Source organism: Mercurialis annua, linkage group LG1-X (genome assembly GCF_937616625.2).
Source record: "Mercurialis annua linkage group LG1-X, ddMerAnnu1.2, whole genome shotgun sequence".
Lineage (NCBI taxonomy): Eukaryota > Viridiplantae > Streptophyta > Magnoliopsida > Malpighiales > Euphorbiaceae > Mercurialis > Mercurialis annua.
This window is the reverse complement of record NC_065570.1, coordinates 33161642-33181247: the sequence shown is the minus strand read 5'-3', so window position 1 is coordinate 33181247 and position 19606 is coordinate 33161642. Positions and strand designations below refer to the sequence as shown.

Genomic DNA, 19606 nt, shown 5'->3' with positions numbered 1-19606 from the left:
GTTACGTTTGTAAACGTCTGGCTTAAATTTCTCAAAAGGTGAAACGCTTGGATTTGTTTCTCAACGTTTGTAAACGTTTGGATTAAATTGCTAAAAAGGAGAAACACTTGGATTTGTTTTGAAACGTTTGTAAACTATTGGCTTACATTGCTAAAAAGGTGAAATGTTTGGATTTATTTCGTAAAGTTTGTAAACGTTTGGCTTAAATTGCTAAAAAGGTGAAACGCTTTGATACTTTTCGAAACGTTTATAAATGTTTGTCTTAAATTGCTAAAAAGATGAAATGCTTGGATTTGTTTCGTAACGTTTATAAAGATTTTGCTTAAATTGCTAAAAAAAGGTGAAACACTTGGTTTTTGTTTCGTAACATTTGTAAACGTTTGGCTTAAATTGCTAAAAATGTGAAACGTTTGCATTTGTTTTGTAACGTTTGTAAACATTTGGCTTCAATCGGTAAAAAGGTGAAACACTTGGATTTGTTTCGTAATGTTTGTAAACGTTTGGCTTAAATTGCTACAAAAAGGTGAAACATTTGGTTTTTGTTTCGTAACTTTTGTTAACGTTTGGCTTAAATTGCTAAAAAGATGAAACACTTGGATTTGTTTTGTAACGTTTATAAACGTTTGGCTTAAATTGCTACAAAAAGGTGAAACACTTGGTTTTTGTTTCGTAACTCTTTGTTAACCTTTGGCTTAAATTGCTAAAAATGTGAAACGCTTGGACTTGTTTCGTAGCGTTTGTAAACGTATGGCTTAAATTGCTAAGAAAGAGAAACGCTTGGTTTTGTTTTGTAACGTTTGTAAACGTTTGGCTTAAAACACTAAAAATATGAAACGTTTGGATTTGTTTCACAATGTTTTGAACGTTTGGTTTTGTTTCGTAACGTTTGTAAGCGTTTGACTTTAATTGCTAAAAAGGTGAAACGTTTGGATTTGTTTCGTAACGTTTATAAATGTTTGGCTTAAATCGCTAAAAAGGTGAAACATTTAGACTTGTTTCGTATCGTTTGTAAATGTTTGGCTTAAATCGCTAAAAAGGTGAAACGTTTGGATTTATTTCGTAACGTTTGTAAACGTTTGGCTTAAATCGCTAAGAAGATGAAACATTTGGATTTGTTTCTTATCGTTTGTAAACGTTTGGCTTATGTCGCTAAAAAGGTGAATCGTTCGGATTTGTTTCATACCCTTTGTAAACGTTTGGCTTATATTGCTAAAAAGGTGAAACGCTTTGATTTGTTTCGTAACGTTTGTATACGTTTTGCTTAAATTGCTAAAAAGGAGAAACGCTTGGATTTGTTTCATAACGGTTGTAAACGTTTGGCTTAAATTGCTAAAAAGGTGAAACGTCTGGATTTGTTTCGTAATGTTTGTAAACATTTCACTTAAATTGCTAAAAAGGTGGAAACGCTTGGATTTGTTTCGTAACGTTTGTAAACGTTTGGCTTAAACTGCCAAAAAGGTGAAACGCTTGGTTTTGTTTTGTAACGTTTGTAAATGTTTGGCTTAATTTGCTAAAAATGGGAAACGTTTGGATTTGTTTCGTAATGTTTGTAAACGTTTGGCTTCAATCGCTAAAAAAGTGAAACGTTTGGATTTGTTTCGTAACGTTTGTAAACGTTTGGCTGAAATCGCTAAAAAGATGAAACGTTTGGATTCGTTTCCTAACGTTTTAAACGTTTGGCTTAAATCGCTAAAATGGGGAAACGCTTGGATTTTTTCATAACGTTTTAAACGTTTGGCTTAAATCGCTAAAAAGGGTAAACGTTTGTTTCGTAACGTTCGGCTTAAATCGCTAAAAAGGTGAAACACTTGGATTTGTTTCATAACGTTTGTAAACGTTCGGCTGAAATCGCTAAAAAGGTGAAACGCTTGGATTTGTTTCGTAATGTTTGCAAATGTTTGGCTTAAATTGCGAAAAAGGTGAAATGCTTGGATTTGTTTCGTAATGTTTGTAAACATTTGGCTTAAATTGCTAAAAAGGTGAAACGCTTGGATTTGTTTCGTAACGTTTGTAAACGTTTGGCTTAAATTGCTAAAAAAGTGAAACATTTGGATTTGTTTAGTAACCTTTTAAACGTTTTGCTTAAATCGCTAAAAAAAGGAAACATTTGGATTTTTTCGTTACGTTTGTAAACGTTTGGCTTAAATTTCTCAAAAGGTGAAACGCTTGGATTTGTTTCTCAACGTTTGTAAACGTTTGGATTAAATTGCTAAAAAGGAGAAACACTTGGATTTGTTTTGAAACGTTTGTAAACTATTGGCTTACATTGCTAAAAAGGTGAAATGTTTGGATTTATTTCGTAAAGTTTGTAAACGTTTGGCTTAAATTGCTAAAAAGGTGAAACGCTTTGATTTGTTTCGAAACGTTTATAAATGTTTGTCTTAAATTGCTAAAAAGATGAAATGCTTGGATTTGTTTCGTAACGTTTATAAACATTTTGCTTAAATTGCTAAAAAAAGGTGAAACACTTGGTTTTTGTTTCGTAACATTTGTAAACGTTTGGCTTAAATTGCTAAAAATGTGAAACGTTTGCATTTGTTTTGTAACGTTTGTAAACATTTGGCTTCAATCGGTAAAAAGGTGAAACACTTGGATTTGTTTCGTAATGTTTGTAAACGTTTGGCTTAAATTGCTACAAAAAGGTGAAACACTTGGTTTTTGTTTCGTAACTTTTGTTAACGTTTGGCTTAAATTGCTAAAAAGATGAAACACTTGGATTTGTTTTGTAACGTTTATAAACGTTTGGCTTAAATTGCTACAAAAAGGTGAAACACTTGGTTTTTGTTTCGTAACTTTTGTTAACGTTTGGCTTAAATTGCTAAAAATGTGAAACGCTTGGACTTGTTTCGTAGCGTTTGTAAACGTATGGCTTAAATTGCTAAGAAAGAGAAACGCTTGGTTTTGTTTTGTAACGTTTGTAAACGTTTGGCTTAAAACACTAAAAATATGAAACGTTTGGATTTGTTTCACAACGTTTTGAACGTTTGGTTTTGTTTCGTAACGTTTGTAAGCGTTTGACTTTAATTGCTAAAAAGGTGAAACGTTTGGATTTGTTTCGTAACGTTTATAAATGTTTGGCTTAAATCGCTAAAAAGGTGAAACATTTAGACTTGTTTCGTATCGTTTGTAAATGTTTGGCTTAAATCGCTAAAAAGGTGAAACGTTTGGATTTATTTCGTAACGTTTGTAAACGTTTGGCTTAAATCGCTAAAAAGATGAAACATTTGGATTTGTTTCTTATCGTTTGTAAACGTTTGGCTTATGTTGCTAAAAAGGTGAATCGTTCGGATTTGTTTCATACCCTTTGTAAACGTCTGGCTTAAATTGCTAAAAAGGTGAAACGCTTTGATTTGTTTCATAATGTTTGTATACGTTTTGCTTAAATTGCTAAAAAGGAGAAACGCTTGGATTTGTTTCGTAACGGTTGTAAACGTTTGGCTTAAATTGCTAAAAAGGTGAAACGTCTGGATTTGTTTCGTAATGTTTGTAAACATTTCACTTAAATTGCTAAAAAGGTGGAAACGCTTGGATTTGTTTCGTAACGTTTGTAAACGTTTGGCTTAAACTGCCAAAAAGGTGAAACGCTTGGTTTTGTTTTGTAACGTTTGTAAATGTTTGGCTTAATTTGCTAAAAATGGGAAACGTTTGGATTTGTTTCGTAATGTTTGTAAACGTTTGGCTTCAATCGCTAAAAAAGTGAAACGTTTGGATTTGTTTCGTAACGTTTGTAAACGTTTGGCTGAAATCGCTAAAAAGATGAAACGTTTGGATTCGTTTCCTAACGTTTTAAACGTTTGGCTTAAATCGCTAAAATGGGGAAACGCTTGGATTTTTTCATAACGTTTTAAACGTTTGGCTTAAATCGCTAAAAAGGGTAAACGTTTGTTTCGTAACGTTCGGCTTAAATCGCTAAAAAGGTGAAACACTTGGATTTGTTTCATAACGTTTGTAAACGTTCGGCTGAAATCGCTAAAAAGGTGAAACGCTTGGATTTGTTTCGTAATGTTTGCAAATGTTTGGCTTAAATTGCGAAAAAGGTGAAATGCTTGGATTTGTTTCGTAATGTTTGTAAACATTTGGCTTAAATTGCTAAAAAGGTGAAACGCTTGGATTTGTTTCGTAACGTTTGTAAACGTTTGGCTTAAATTGCTAAAAAAGTGAAACATTTGGATTTGTTTAGTAACCTTTTAAACGTTTTGCTTAAATCGCTAAAAAAAGGAAACATTTGGATTTTTTCGTTACGTTTGTAAACGTTTGGCTTAAATTTCTCAAAAGGTGAAACGCTTGGATTTGTTTCTCAACGTTTGTAAACGTTTGGATTAAATTGCTAAAAAGGAGAAACACTTGGATTTGTTTTGAAACGTTTGTAAACTATTGGCTTACATTGCTAAAAAGGTGAAATGTTTGGATTTATTTCGTAAAGTTTGTAAACGTTTGGCTTAAATTGCTAAAAAGGTGAAACGCTTTGATTTGTTTCGAAACGTTTATAAATGTTTGTCTTAAATTGCTAAAAAGATGAAATGCTTGGATTTGTTTCGTAACGTTTATAAACATTTTGCTTAAATTGCTAAAAAAAGGTGAAACACTTGGTTTTTGTTTCGTAACATTTGTAAACGTTTGGCTTAAATTGCTAAAAATGTGAAACGTTTGCATTTGTTTTGTAACGTTTGTAAACATTTGGCTTCAATCGGTAAAAAGGTGAAACACTTGGATTTGTTTCGTAATGTTTGTAAACGTTTGGCTTAAATTGCTACAAAAAGGTGAAACACTTGGTTTTTGTTTCGTAACTTTTGTTAACGTTTGGCTTAAATTGCTAAAAAGATGAAACACTTGGATTTGTTTTGTAACGTTTATAAACGTTTGGCTTAAATTGCTACAAAAAGGTGAAACACTTGGTTTTTGTTTCGTAACTTTTGTTAACGTTTGGCTTAAATTGCTAAAAATGTGAAACGCTTGGACTTGTTTCGTAGCGTTTGTAAACGTATGGCTTAAATTGCTAAGAAAGAGAAACGCTTGGTTTTGTTTTGTAACGTTTGTAAACGTTTGGCTTAAAACACTAAAAATATGAAACGTTTGGATTTGTTTCACAACGTTTTGAACGTTTGGTTTTGTTTCGTAACGTTTGTAAGCGTTTGACTTTAATTGCTAAAAAGGTGAAACGTTTGGATTTGTTTCGTAACGTTTATAAATGTTTGGCTTAAATCGCTAAAAAGGTGAAACATTTAGACTTGTTTCGTATCGTTTGTAAATGTTTGGCTTAAATCGCTAAAAAGGTGAAACGTTTGGATTTATTTCGTAACGTTTGTAAACGTTTGGCTTAAATCGCTAAAAAGATGAAACATTTGGATTTGTTTCTTATCGTTTGTAAACGTTTGGCTTATGTTGCTAAAAAGGTGAATCGTTCGGATTTGTTTCATACCCTTTGTAAACGTCTGGCTTAAATTGCTAAAAAGGTGAAACGCTTTGATTTGTTTCGTAACGTTTGTATACGTTTTGCTTAAATTGCTAAAAAGGAGAAACGCTTGGATTTGTTTCATAACGGTTGTAAACGTTTGGCTTAAATTGCTAAAAAGGTGAAACGTCTGGATTTGTTTCGTAATGTTTGTAAACACTTCGCTTAAATTGCTAAAAAGGTGGAAACGCTTGGATTTGTTTCGTAACGTTTGTAAACGTTTGGCTTAAACTGCCAAAAAGGTGAAACGCTTGGTTTTGTTTTATAACGTTTGTAAATGTTTGGCTTAATTTGCTAAAAATGGGAAACGTTTGGATTTGTTTCGTAATGTTTGTAAACGTTTGGCTTCAATCGCTAAAAAAGTGAAACGTTTGGATTTGTTTCGTAACGTTTGTAAACGTTTGGCTGAAATCGCTAAAAAGATGAAACGTTTGGATTCGTTTCCTAACGTTTTAAACGTTTGCCTTAAATCGCTAAAATGGGGAAACACTTGGATTTTTTCATAACGTTTTAAACGTTTGGCTTAAATCGCTAAAAAGGGTAAACGTTTGTTTCGTAACGTTTGTAAACGTTCGGCTTAAATCGCTAAAAAGGTGAAACGTCTGGATTTGTTTCGTAATGTTTGTAAACATTTCGCTTAAATTGCTAAAAAGGTGGAAACGCTTGGATTTGTTTCGTAACGTTTGTAAACGTTTGGCTTAAACTGCCAAAAAGGTGAAACGCTTGGTTTTGTTTTGTAACGTTTGTAAATGTTTGGCTTAATTTGCTAAAAATGGGAAACGTTTGGATTTGTTTCGTAATGTTTGTAAACGTTTGGCTTAAATTGCTAAAAAGGTGAAATATTTGGATTTGTTTCGTAATGTTTGTAAACATTTCGCTTAAATTGCTAAAAAGGTGGAAACGCTTGGATTTTTTTCGTAACGTTTGTAAACGTTTGGCTTAAACTGCCAAAAAGGTGAAACGCTTGGTTTTGTTTTGTAACGTTTGTAAATGTTTGGCTTAATTTGCTAAAAATGGGAAACGTTTGGATTTGTTTCGTAATGTTTGTAAACGTTTGGCTTCAATCGCTAAAAAAGTGAAACGTTTGGATTTGTTTCGTAACGTTTGTAAACGTTTGGCTGAAATCGCTAAAAAGATGAAACGTTTGGATTCGTTTCCTAACGTTTTAAACGTTTGGCTTAAATCGCTAAAATGGGGAAACGCTTGGATTTTTTCATAACGTTTTAAACGTTTGGCTTGAATCGCTAAAAAGGGTAAACGTTTGTTTCGTAACGTTTGTAAACGTTCGGCATAAATCGCTAAAAAGGTGAAACACTTGGATTTGTTTCGTAACGTTTGTAAACGTTCGGCTGAAATCGCTAAAAAGGTGAAACGCTTGGATTTGTTTCGTAACGTTTGCAAATGTTTGGCTTAAATTGCGAAAAAGGTGAAATGCTTGGATTTGTTTCGTAATGTTTCTAAACATTTGGCTTAAATTGCTAAAAAGGTGAAACGCTTGGATTTGTTTCGTAACGTTTGTAAACGTTTGGCTTAAATTGCTAAAAAGGTGAAACATTTGGATTTTTTTAGTAACCTTTTAAACGTTTTGCTTAAATCGCTAAAAAAAGGAAACATTTGGATTTTTTCGATACGTTTGTAAACGTTTGGCTTAAATTTCTCAAAAGGTGAAACGCTTGGATTTGTTTCTTAACGTTTGTAAATGTTTGGATTAAATTGCTAAAAAGGAGAAACACTTGGATTTGTTTTGAAACGTTTGTAAACTATTGGCTTACATTGCTAAAAAGGTGAAATGTTTGGATTCGTTTCGTAAAGTTTGTAAACGTTTGGCTTAAATTGCTAAAAAGGTGAAACGCTTTGATTTGTTTTGAAACGTTTATAAATGTTTGTCTTAAATTGCTAAAAAGATGAAATGCTTGGATTTGTTTCGTAACGTTTATAAACATTTTGCTTAAATTGCTACAAAAAGGTGAAACACTTGGTTTTTGTTTCGTAACATTTGTAAACGTTTGGCTTAAATTGCTAAAAATGTGAAACGTTTGCATTTGTTTTGTAACGTTTGTAAACATTTGGCTTCAATCGCTAAAAAGGTGAAACATTTGGATTTGTTTCGTAATGTTTGTAAACGTTTTGCATGAATCGCTAATAAGGTGAAACATTTGGATTTGTTTCGTAACACTTTAAACGTTTGGCTTAAATCGCTAAAAAGGTGGAACGTTTGGATTTATTTCGTAACGTTTTAAACGATTGGCTTAAATCCTAAAATGGAGAATCATTTGACTTTGTTTCATAATGTTTGTATACGTTTGGCTTAAATTGCTAAAAAGGCGAAACTTTTGGATTGGTTTCGTAACTTTTGTAAACGTTTGGCTTAAATTGATATTAATAAGGTAAAACTTTTGGATTTGTTTCGTAATGTTTGTAAACGTTTAGTTTAAATCGCTAAAAAGGTGAAACGTTTGGATTTGTTTCGTAACGTTTGTAAACGTTTAACTTATATCGCTATAAAGGGGAAACGTTTGGATTTGTTTGGTAACGTTTGTAAACGTTTGGCTAAAATCGCTAAAAAGTTGAAACATTTGGATTTGTTTCATAACGTTTTTAAACATTTCGCTTAAATCGCTAAAAAGGTGAAACGTTTCGATTTGTTTCGTATCGTTTGTAAACATTTCGCTTAAATTGCTAAAAAGGTGAAACGCTTGGATTTGTTTCGTAACGTTTGTAAACTTTTGGCTTAAATTGATAAAAAGGCGAAACATTTGGATTTATTTGAAAACCATTGTAAATGTTTGGCTTAAATCGGTAAAAAGGTGAAACGTTTGGATTTGTTTCGTAGCGTTTGTATACGTTTGGCTTAAATCGCTAAAAAGGTGAAACGTTTGGATTTGTTTCGTAACGTTTGTAAACGTTTGGCTTTAATTGCTAAAAAGGTGAAACACTTGGATTTGTTTTGTAATGTTTGTAAACGTTTGGCTTACATTGCTAAAAAGGTGAAACGCATAGATTTATTTCGTAATGTTTGTAAACATTTGGCTTAAATTGCTAAAAATGTGAAACGCTTGGTTTTGTTTCGTAATATTTGTAAACGTTTGGCTTAAATTGCTAAAAAGGTGAAACGCTTGGTTTTAATTCGTAATGTTTGTAAACATTTGGCTTAAATTGCTAAAAAGGTGAAACATTTGGATTTGTTTTGTAAGGTTTCTAAACGTTTGGCTAAAATCGCTTAAAACATGAAACGTTTGGATTTGTTTCGTAACGTTTGTAAACGTTTTGCTTAAATTGCTAAAAAGGTGAAACGCTTCGATTTGTTTCTGTCACGACCCATTTTCATGAATCATGACCGGCGCTAGGGTATGGGTATTGTTGTACCAAAACCCGTAGCTAGCCTTGCGGATAACCAATGTATAAGCCTGCAAGAAAACCAATGCTCGGGGGCAACCGAGACTTCAGCCTAGTTCTAGCAGTTCATAATATACAACATTTATAATAAAGTGCTCAGCCAACTCTGAGTCTTATATATGGCAGAAGTATATATTAACCCAAGTTAATAAAAGAATGCCAAAATAGCAATAATTCATTGAATAAATTTATAACAAGTATTCGACATAAGACTTCAATTTACTACTGCGGTCTAAGAATAAAATCAGTTTAATAACCTTATTAAATATAGTAAAACCTCCGAGGAAATAAAGAATCACAGAGCAGCTGACTCGCTCATATCATAACCCTGGAAAAATTGGGAAAACAACGGGGTTGTCACGACCCAAAATCTCGGGCCGCGACCGGCGCTAGGGAATGGAAATTGTAGTTCCGAAACCCGTAGCAAGCCTGAAATTCACTAAAACTTTTTTTCGCAATTAAACAATCATACAATGACTTTACAAACGCAGCATTTAAACAAAGATACATTTATATACTAGTGTTACATACACCTCACGGGAATTTACCTCCGTGGATTAAATATGACAATCGTAGCCAAAACAAACATAAACACACTGACAACAACTATAAACAATGAAAAACGTATTAATGTACTAGGCTACGACACTGGTCAGACATTACACTACTGCAGCAACAATGGAAGTCGGGGCTCTACATCGCCAAATGGACTTCCGGTCAAAGACGGACTTCTAGCCAAATTCAGAATCTAGATACCTGAAAAACACACTATTGGGGGGTCAGCTATTAAGCTGAGTGAGTTATACTTTACTTACCATATTATCAAAATAAGCATCGCATTTAAAACATTTTAAAATATATATATACAATCACATTTTCAAACAATTCCAACATATACAATCACAGCGATTGCAACCAATTCACTTAAGACAAGTATTTGATCCGATCGAAACCTTAATCTTAAACTCCTTAACCTCTCCTAATCCGTTTCATATTCGAATCATATCGTCCGAGTGGCCAGGTCCCGAGATAGTTCGACCGAGTTACCCGCTACCACGTGGCATAGTCCCGAGATAATTCAACCGAGTTACATCATGCCACTACTTAATCCCAAGTTGTGGGTCCCGAGATAGTTCAACCGAGTTACCCACCAGATACGGGTCCCGAGATAGTTCGACCGAGTTACCTCGTATCTGCCACAATTATAATCCTCCTTTCCGATACCCAAACATATTCCATTTCATAATTATAAATATGATCAACATTTAATGAGCTCATATCAAACGTATCTATGTACGAATATCTAGACTTTCATAAACACCGGTGATCACACGGCCTATTGACGCCCAATAGGTAGCTCGTTTCTTCGGATCATATACAAACTCACATTGACAAATAATCAACAAGTCATAAGCAAAGTAATACAATTCATATATCAAACCAGTCAAACCAATACAATGTAGTTCACTCCATAAACAAACAATTCAAATATAAATCAATCCAATAAGAACAACCCAATAAAATCAAGCTATATAATTTATGCGATGCATTTAATAATAATAATAATATATATAGTATATATAAAATAGTTTTTAATACGATAATAAGAGTGAGTAAAATATACTCACCGCTTGCTATCCATAACCTTCGATAATAGTTTAGCGATGTCGCGTTTTGTAAGTTCCGGGTTCCATTGGTAGTCGCCTCGTCAATTCTACGCAAAGTCGATAATAGCTTGAATCAATAACAATCTAACTATAATTAGTTAATCCAAAACTAGGTTTCTAGCCAACTTCGGCTATTGAAACCGTTTACTTAAAACAGTCCGACCACTAAATAAAATTGACATTCTTAATGTTCAGAACGTCGCCTACAACTTTCATTTAGGTCTCGGACTGAGATAAGTACCCGAAGGTGTCGGAATTTGGCTCTAAAGTTAATAACTTGGGGCTGTCCAAATTTAAGAGCTGCTATACGCAACATAATATTCTGAATTATTTGAGCCATTTCGAGGCCAAACTAGTGGAAACTTAAACTTAGACATTTATAGACGACATCCTTAAGTTTCCGTACCAACAAACGGAACTTAATTTGGAGCTATATAGCTCGAGATATTGCCCTTGCAACATGGCTGTTTTGCAGCGCAAAAATTCCAGCAACATCGTCAAATTCTCAAGTAATCTCTTTAACGTTTCGGTCGATTAAAACAGCTATAAACTCGATATTAATCCATATATTTTAACCTTAATTCATGCAATAACCATCAACTTAAATCTATCTCAACTTCCCTAACATTTTTGTGCAAAAACTCTTTAAACGTCACACTCGTTTACTAACTCCGTAGCTCCGTTTTTTGACGTGAAACTTAACGCATTCAAACACAAACGAAGGGTGGCATCAGCCCCCTTCTTCTTCACATGTCCCTCCCCTGTTTTGGTAGGGGGAGGGGCTGATTATGCCCTGGTGCGTCGCACCAGGGCTGCTGCAAATAGCAGCTCCACCGTGCTACGGCACGGTGGCATTTGTTGAACCGTAGGTCCAACAACTCCGGCCACCACGGCCTCCGACCAGCCACATACATCATACCCTAACATCCCCACAATTCACAACTCTCACAAATCACTCAAACTACTCATTAATTTCAGTTCTAAACAATCAATTATCCATCAAAAACATGATTATCAAGCTTAGACACATCATCATCATCCTCAAGCTCAACAAACAGAATATTTTCGTGCTAAACCATAACCAAATTAGTGATCCTTACCTTGATTTTATGGAATAGATTGAAAGCTCTCCTCCTCCTCTTTCCGTAGCCGCGAGAATCACGCAAAACCGATTAAAAATGAAGAAGTTATGGAGGATTGAAAATTTCCATGCCTTAGGTTTCTAAGGAAGAAGATGACCCATTATCTTGAGCTGAGAAAATGTGTTTGCTGATTTGAAAAATCCACACAAATTCTAGATATATTCAAGGTAGAAAGTTCCATTTTAATCCCTCACTTTGCCACCTCGATAAATTGTGTATTATTTATGTTCAAATAAATAATACCACCTCGATATGTCATTATTTTATTCCAATAATATAATTTAGAAATTTTCGGATAAAAACGCTCAAATTCCAATTTGAGCTAAAATGCACCTTTTCTCACTTTTTCCTTTCAAATTTTGCTTTAACAAATATCGATATCCAATTATTCGATATTATTTTTATAAGTACTAATTCCCGTCAATAATCTATTAAATTTCCATTTTCCGGGAATTAAATCCTTATTTTCCAATTTTCGAGCCTAAGCGCACTTTATCCACTTTTCCATATTTTCCTTTTTAAGTCTAATTCCATTTCCTTTATGTAATTATTGATATTGAAATTTTCTTGTTAAAATATCAATATCGACCTACTCGCTTCTGTCCTTATTTAATTCTTCTGTTTATCTTCTTTCTGGCCGCTTTACTTATTTTGAATCGGGCACGTTGCCTACTTTGGCAACGCCAGACGTACGGGGTATTACATTCTTCCCCCCTTATAAAAATTCGTCCACGAATTTTTCTATAATTCTTTTTCTGGTAAAGATCTTTCCATTTCTTTACATTATTTGCTTCATTATAACGATGGCGCGTAAACTTGTCATTTCAACTATTGCACATCTTCTGCGTCCTCCCGTATCTGTTTTATATTCGTTTTCCATTATAACTGAATCCTACTTGTTACACGTTGGGAATTTATTCACGCTATCAGTTAACTTCTCGTAACCTCTTGTTCCTTAGTGTTAATATTCTTTATCGTTCGTTCGTCGTTCCTTTTTCAATATCACCCAAGTCGTATTCCTATTGTATCATATTTGATACAACTTTAAGACGTCCTTTCAAATACCTTTAGGTATTAATCAAAATCTTAATTGATTAATTTAAAACAATTTAATTGAATAACTTAATATTTTAAGTTATTTTAAACTTATCCAAAATTGCTCTTCTAGTCAACTTTGACCCTTAAGATCGCTTTTGTCGAGTAGCTCGTTTGTCAAACAAGGTTGGCAGTCTTATAGTCCTTAATTCCATCTTCAAATTTCATTGGAACATCGGGTTCAAAATAGTTCTCGCTGATGTCTGAAATTAGCGCTGAAGTCACTTTCCTGATTTAACTTTGGGGTTGCACTTAACATCTCTTATAGGCTGCTGTTAAAGCCTATAAACCAAGCGTCTAAAAATGTCTTAATCTGAATTAATTTCAGTAATCTTATATTTTGATACCTCCTCTACAACTTTCGTGAAGAGTCAAATTCATTTCGACATCTCTTTGATTTCCGAATCTTCCTTAAAGTTGGCTGTTAGCCACACTTTTATCCTTTGATTAATTCATGCTTTTGGCTCGTCTTTGAGCTTGAAAAATAACTAATCTAATTGAAAAAAACCATGATCAAATTATTCAAATTTGATCTATGCAATATCCTTTTCTTATATCCATTGATTTCTATTGAAAATAATCGGGTTTCGGAATCTGAATTTCGACCGAAACATAGCCTCGTAGCCAATTTAGAATCATGTTTTGTTGTTGCAAATTCCAACTTCATCTAGCTTCACATATTCCTTTGTCGTTTATATTTAATGTTCACTTGGAATAAGTATAAGGTTGAATCCTTTACTTTATCTTAAAGCGTTACTCTCCATGTTCGGGTTACAGTGTTTATCTGATCCGGCAACGTGTACCACTTGTCTTATACGCAACTAACATTGTTCTTTTGGTCCTCCTTCTTTATCTCAATCCATCACTCGATATGTCATTATTAACATATATTTCTTATTTCCAAACTATGTCTTTTCTTGTCCTTTAGTCGTTTACATTCTTCGCTATTTGTGATGAATTATTATTCCATAATAATTCTATCGATTTCCTTTCGATCATTTCTCAAATCTTAATCTTAACCCTAACATTTTCTTGTTGGGATGTACTATCCTTGATAGTTTCTATCCTTATTTCGCATCGTATAAACTTTAAAGTTTATCGGGATTTGACGTTATCTTTCTTTGATGTTTCTCATCTTATCTTTTCCTCTCCATGCTTTCATCGCGATACTCTAATTATCCATTTAATAACTTAGTCAACTATTAGACTTATACAATCGATTATCTGAAACCCTTATCAACGTCTCATGGTAATTAGAAATATCTTTTCCTTTCTTATCAGTCGCATACTTCGCGGCTTCCTATGTTAAATCTCATCAAGTAATGCTCGTTAAGCATTACTTAATATGTTTTACGTCCATCTTTCATGGTGTATCGCTTATCTCTCGATCTACTAAATCTACTTGTCCATATCACATTGATAGCATCTTTACTATCGTCTGATGACATCCTTTTTCTTTTCTTAATATGTCCTTGATCGTTTCATCATTCCTATTATAATACTTTTCGATCACTTTATCCGTCTCATTCCAATGTACATGCTGTACATGATACGTTTTGGTTCTTACAAACATATGACTATTGATAGGTGGTAAAACTATTCCTCTTTCGAATTTGTCGACGTATTACATTCTTGATCGTGCGTATATCTTTATATCAAACTCTTACTGACACATGGCCTATCAGTAAGTTCGATCCTAGAATTATGTCAAACTCATCCGCTTGGTTCCTTTCGCTTGCGGCTATATCGAATCCATCTCTTAAATTGTTACATTAGGCATCTTTCAATTAGCTTACCTTATTACGGTCTGCTCCTTCCTCGTTTGTGTCCTTATCGAGTACTAGACGTTACACACGTATTATTCGATTCTTCTCATCCTTACGTGGTCTTTCCTATGGCTCGTATCTTCCTCGGATCTATACCCTTTCTTTTCTCGCTTTAGATGTTGTACTTTCACCCCGTATCACATTTGGGTAAGCACCAATATTAGGTACCTTACCGATATCTTACATGTATCGCATCAATAAATCGCAATAACATTTATTATCATTAGGGCTTCATTCTTATATTGGGGTGTATTTTATCACATACGTTCATCCTTGTTTATCAAGAATCTTTTATTATTGTTGTCGCAGGGCTTTACATCTGAGTTTCTTACAAAACAAATACATTTCAAACATTGCTGGTGCACCAGTCTTTCAAACTCTTCTTTCGACTCAAATACTTTTACTTTAAATCGTTTGAAAACATTGGTACAATTGTAGCTCAGAGTGATGACACCTCTCATCACCAAAGAGTTGCTGGATAAAATCACGTGCTTTTCGATGTTTATACAAATATGATGCATGATCTATGTTTTTGAAAATCATTTTTGTATGCATTGCTAACGTGATCATAATGTATCATATGCAAGGTCTGAGCACAATTGCACCATTTAAAATCACAAGATTTTCTTTCCTTGAAAATAGTCGTAAGTCCCTTCAGATTACACACCTTGCGACATTAATGGCTTATCATTATAATTTATTGGGGTTTATTGTGATTTTTATATTGGAATTTTTGTCATCCTTGAACACTCATCTAAGTGTTTTATAGTCAATGCCATCCTCTTCTAGCATTGCTAAACAAATATTTCGTTTCCCCGTCTTCGATACTCACCCATCTTTATATTTTACCACCTCGATCATATTCTTATCTCACGTAGCCCTTAGGCTCACGTGTCAATCTTTCATAATATGCTTTCTTTAATATCGTTTACCATCCTTGTGGTAATGGAAACGTAATATAGGGGATTACGTTTCACGCTATATATATTATGTATGTTATGTATTTTATGCAATCTTAGTTTCAGTTATCATATAAGCAACCATGTTTAGGATGAAGCCTATATGCGCGGGTTTCTCAATCTATCTCTATAGGCATTATCCAAACAATACACAATTATATCAATGTATGTCTATCAATCGATCACAAAATAAACAAAACAACACAAACATTTCAATTCCATAAACATGTTTGGCACATAAGCATAGAAGCATTTCGTACTTGAGGGCGTCTCACTGGACGCACCCTTCTCGGGTCGCAATGCCACATCCGCGTCCTCTAGCGCGTCTAGCACTGCCTCTACCTCTGTGCAAAATTGCGGGGTTATGCCAAATACTAGGAACATTACTCCTATGAAAAGGGAATGTTGGTCTCTCACGTCAAAAGAAGAAAGGTGAAATGGAATCGTCATCCCACTCATGGTCGCTGACTATCCGACGAGCTCTAGCAGACAGTGATCCAAAATACTCAGGTACATCGTCATATAGTCTTAGCAAAGTCGGGTCCTAAACCCCTGATATGCCCACGGTTAATCTCTCATAGTGCTTCCTCTTCGGATGGGTCTTTCTCACTGTTCTTACTAACTTCCATTTTCGGGAAAATAGTTATACCTTGAGTTACAAAGGATCCTTTAATGTCTAATATACATTCATTCTGACATATCTTTGATAGTCTGTCAGTATCTACATGAAATCCATTTTATAAATAGGAGGCGCTTCCTCCTCTTCTGACACCACATGTAGCTGAGCCCCATTTTTGCTCAGATATGCTGAACAAGAACAATACTTAATCATGTGATACTGTCCAAACCACTTTTCCACAATATCCAATAATTTAATATATGATATGCACTATCTAACTAAAAGCTTGACTAAGTATCTAAGCATATCACATTCACTTAAACACTTAAGCAATCTCACACACACGCGTTCCACTCGGTAATAGACAGCCTATAACATCTAGCAAATTCAATGAGACACATATAATCAATAAGGCTCGACTCTATACGCTGCAGTAGTTCCTAGGTACATAGGGTCAAACATACACTTTTCATAGACTGGCAGTGGTAACTGGACCTACTGCTCTGATACCAACTTTGTCACGACCCAAAATCTCGGGCCGCGACCGGCGCTAGGGAATGGAAATTGTAGTTCCGAAACCCGTAGCAAGCCTGAAATTCACTAATACTTTTTTTCGCAATTAAACAATCATACAATGACTTTACAAACGCAGCATTTAAACAAAGATACATTTATATACTAGTGTTACATACACCTCACGGGAATTTACCTCCGTGGATTAAATATGACAATCGTAGCCAAAACAAACATAAACACACTGACAACAACTATAAACAATGAAAAACGTATTAATGTACTAGGCTACGACACTGGTCAGACATTACACTACTGCAGCAACAATGGAAGTCGGGGCTCTACATCGCCAAATGGACTTCCGGTCAAAGACGGACTTCTAGCCAAATTCAGAATCTAGATACCTGAAAAACACACTATTGGGGGGTCAGCTATTAAGCTGAGTGAGTTATACTTTACTTACCATATTATCAAAATAAGCATCGCATTTAAAACATTTTAAAATATATATATACAATCACATTTTCAAACAATTCCAACATATACAATCACAGCGATTGCAACCAATTCACTTAAGACAAGTATTTGATCCGATCGAAACCTTAATCTTAAACTCCTTAACCTCTCCTAATCCGTTTCATATTCGAATCATATCGTCTGAGTGGCCAGGTCCCGAGATAGTTCGACCGAGTTACCCGCTACCACGTGGCATAGTCCCGAGATAATTCAACCGAGTTACATCATGCCACTACTTAATCCCAAGTTATGGGTCCCGAGATAGTTCAACCGAGTTACCCACCAGATACGGGTCCCGAGATAGTTCGACCGAGTTACCTCGTATCTGCCACAATTATAATCCTCCTTTCCGATACCCAAACATATTCCATTTCATAATTATAAATATGATCAACATTTAATGAGCTCATATCAAACGTATCTATGTACGAATATCTAGACTTTCATAAACACCGGTGATCACACGGCCTATTGACGCCCAATAGGTAGCTCGTTTCTTCGGATCATATACAAACTCACATTGACAAATAATCAACAAGTCATAAGCAAAGTAATACAATTCATATATCAAACCAGTCAAACCAATACAATGTAGTTCACTCCATAAACAAACAATTCAAATATAAATCAATCCAATAAGAACAACCCAATAAAATCAAGCTATATAATTTATGCGATGCATTTAATAATAATAATAATATATATAGTATATATAAAATAGTTTTTAATACGATAATAAGAGTGAGTAAAATATACTCACCGCTTGCTATCCATAACCTTCGATAATAGTTTAGCGATGTCGCGTTTTGTAAGTTCCGGGTTCCATTGGTAGTCGCCTCGTCAATTCTACGCAAAGTCGATAATAGCTTGAATCAATAACAATCTAACTATAATTAGTTAATCCAAAACTAGGTTTCTAGCCAACTTCGGCTATTGAAACCGTTTACTTAAAACAGTCCGACCACTAAATAAAATTGACATTCTTAATGTTCAGAACGTCGCCTACAACTTTCGTTTAGGTCTCGGACTGAGATAAGTACCCGAAGGTGTCGGAATTTGGCTCTAAAGTTAATAACTTGGGGCTGTCAAAATTTCAGAGCTGCTATACGCAACATAATATTCTGAATTATTTGAGCCATTTCGAGGCCAAACTAGTAGAAACTTAAACTTAGACATTTATAGACGACATCCTTAAGTTTCCGTACCAACAAACGGAACTTAATTTGGAGCTATATAGCTCGAGATATTGCCCTTGCAACATGGCTGTTTTGCAGCGCAAAAATTCCAGCAACATCGTCAAATTCTCAAGTAATCTCTTTAACGTTTCGGTCGATTAAAACAGCTATAAACTCGATATTAATCCATATATTTTAACCTTAATTCATGCAATAACCATCAACTTAAATCTATCTCAACTTCCCTAACATTTTTGTGCAAAAACTCTTTAAACGTCACACTCGTTTACTAACTCCGTAGCTCCGTTTTTTGACGTGAAACTTAACGCATTCAAACACAAACGAAGGGTGGCATCAGCCCCCTTCTTCTTCACATGTCCCTCCCCTGGTTTGGTAGGGGGAGGGGCTGATTATGCCCTGGTGCGTCGCACCAGGGCTGCTGCAAATAGCAGCTCCACCGTGCTACGGCACGGTGGCATTTGTTGAACCGTAGGTCCAACAACTCCGGCCACCACGGCCTCCGACCAGCCACATACATCATACCCTAACATCCCCACAATTCACAACTCTCACAAATCACTCAAACTACTCATTAATTTCAGTTCTAAACAATCAATTATCCATCAAAAACATGATTATCAAGCTTAGACACATCATCATCATCCTCAAGCTCAACAAACAGAATATTTTCGTGCTAAACCATAACCAAATTAGTGATCCTTACCTTGATTTTATGGAATAGATTGAAAGCTCTCCTCCTCCTCTTTCCGTAGCCGCGAGAATCACGCAAAACCGATTAAAAATGAAGAAGTTATGGAGGATTGAAAATTTCCATGCCTTAGGTTTCTAAGGAAGAAGATGACCCATTATCTTGAGCTGAGAAAATGTGTTTGCTGATTTGAAAAATCCACACAAATTCTAGATATATTCAAGGTAGAAAGTTCCATTTTAATCCCTCACTTTGCCACCTCGATAAATTGTGTATTATTTATGTTCAAATAAATAATACCACCTCGATATGTCATTATTTTATTCCAATAATATAATTTAGAAATTTTCGGATAAAAACGCTCAAATTCCAATTTGAGCTAAAATGCACCTTTTCTCACTTTTTCCTTTCAAATTTTGCTTTAACAAATATCGATATCCAATTATTCGATATTATTTTTATAAGTACTAATTCCCGTCAATAATCTATTAAATTTCCATTTTCCGGGAATTAAATCCTTATTTTCCAATTTTCGAG

General features: G+C 34.5%; 2 long non-coding RNA genes across 2 annotated transcripts; both read right to left on the bottom strand.

The window, feature by feature from the left end:
- Positions 1–9374: 9374 nt before the first annotated feature.
- On the bottom strand, positions 9375–11774 carry LOC126681476 (uncharacterized). The gene is made up of 3 exons (XR_007641380.2): positions 11616–11774; positions 10477–10562; positions 9375–9616 (listed from the first exon to the last, which is right to left on the bottom strand). It is a non-coding gene; the product is annotated as an uncharacterized LOC126681476 (long non-coding RNA).
- A 5069-nt stretch (positions 11775–16843) lies between these two features.
- LOC130014618 (uncharacterized) lies at positions 16844–19243 on the bottom strand. The gene is made up of 3 exons (XR_007641381.2): positions 19085–19243; positions 17946–18031; positions 16844–17085 (listed from the first exon to the last, which is right to left on the bottom strand). It is a non-coding gene; the product is annotated as an uncharacterized LOC130014618 (long non-coding RNA).
- Positions 19244–19606: the final 363 nt, after the last annotated feature.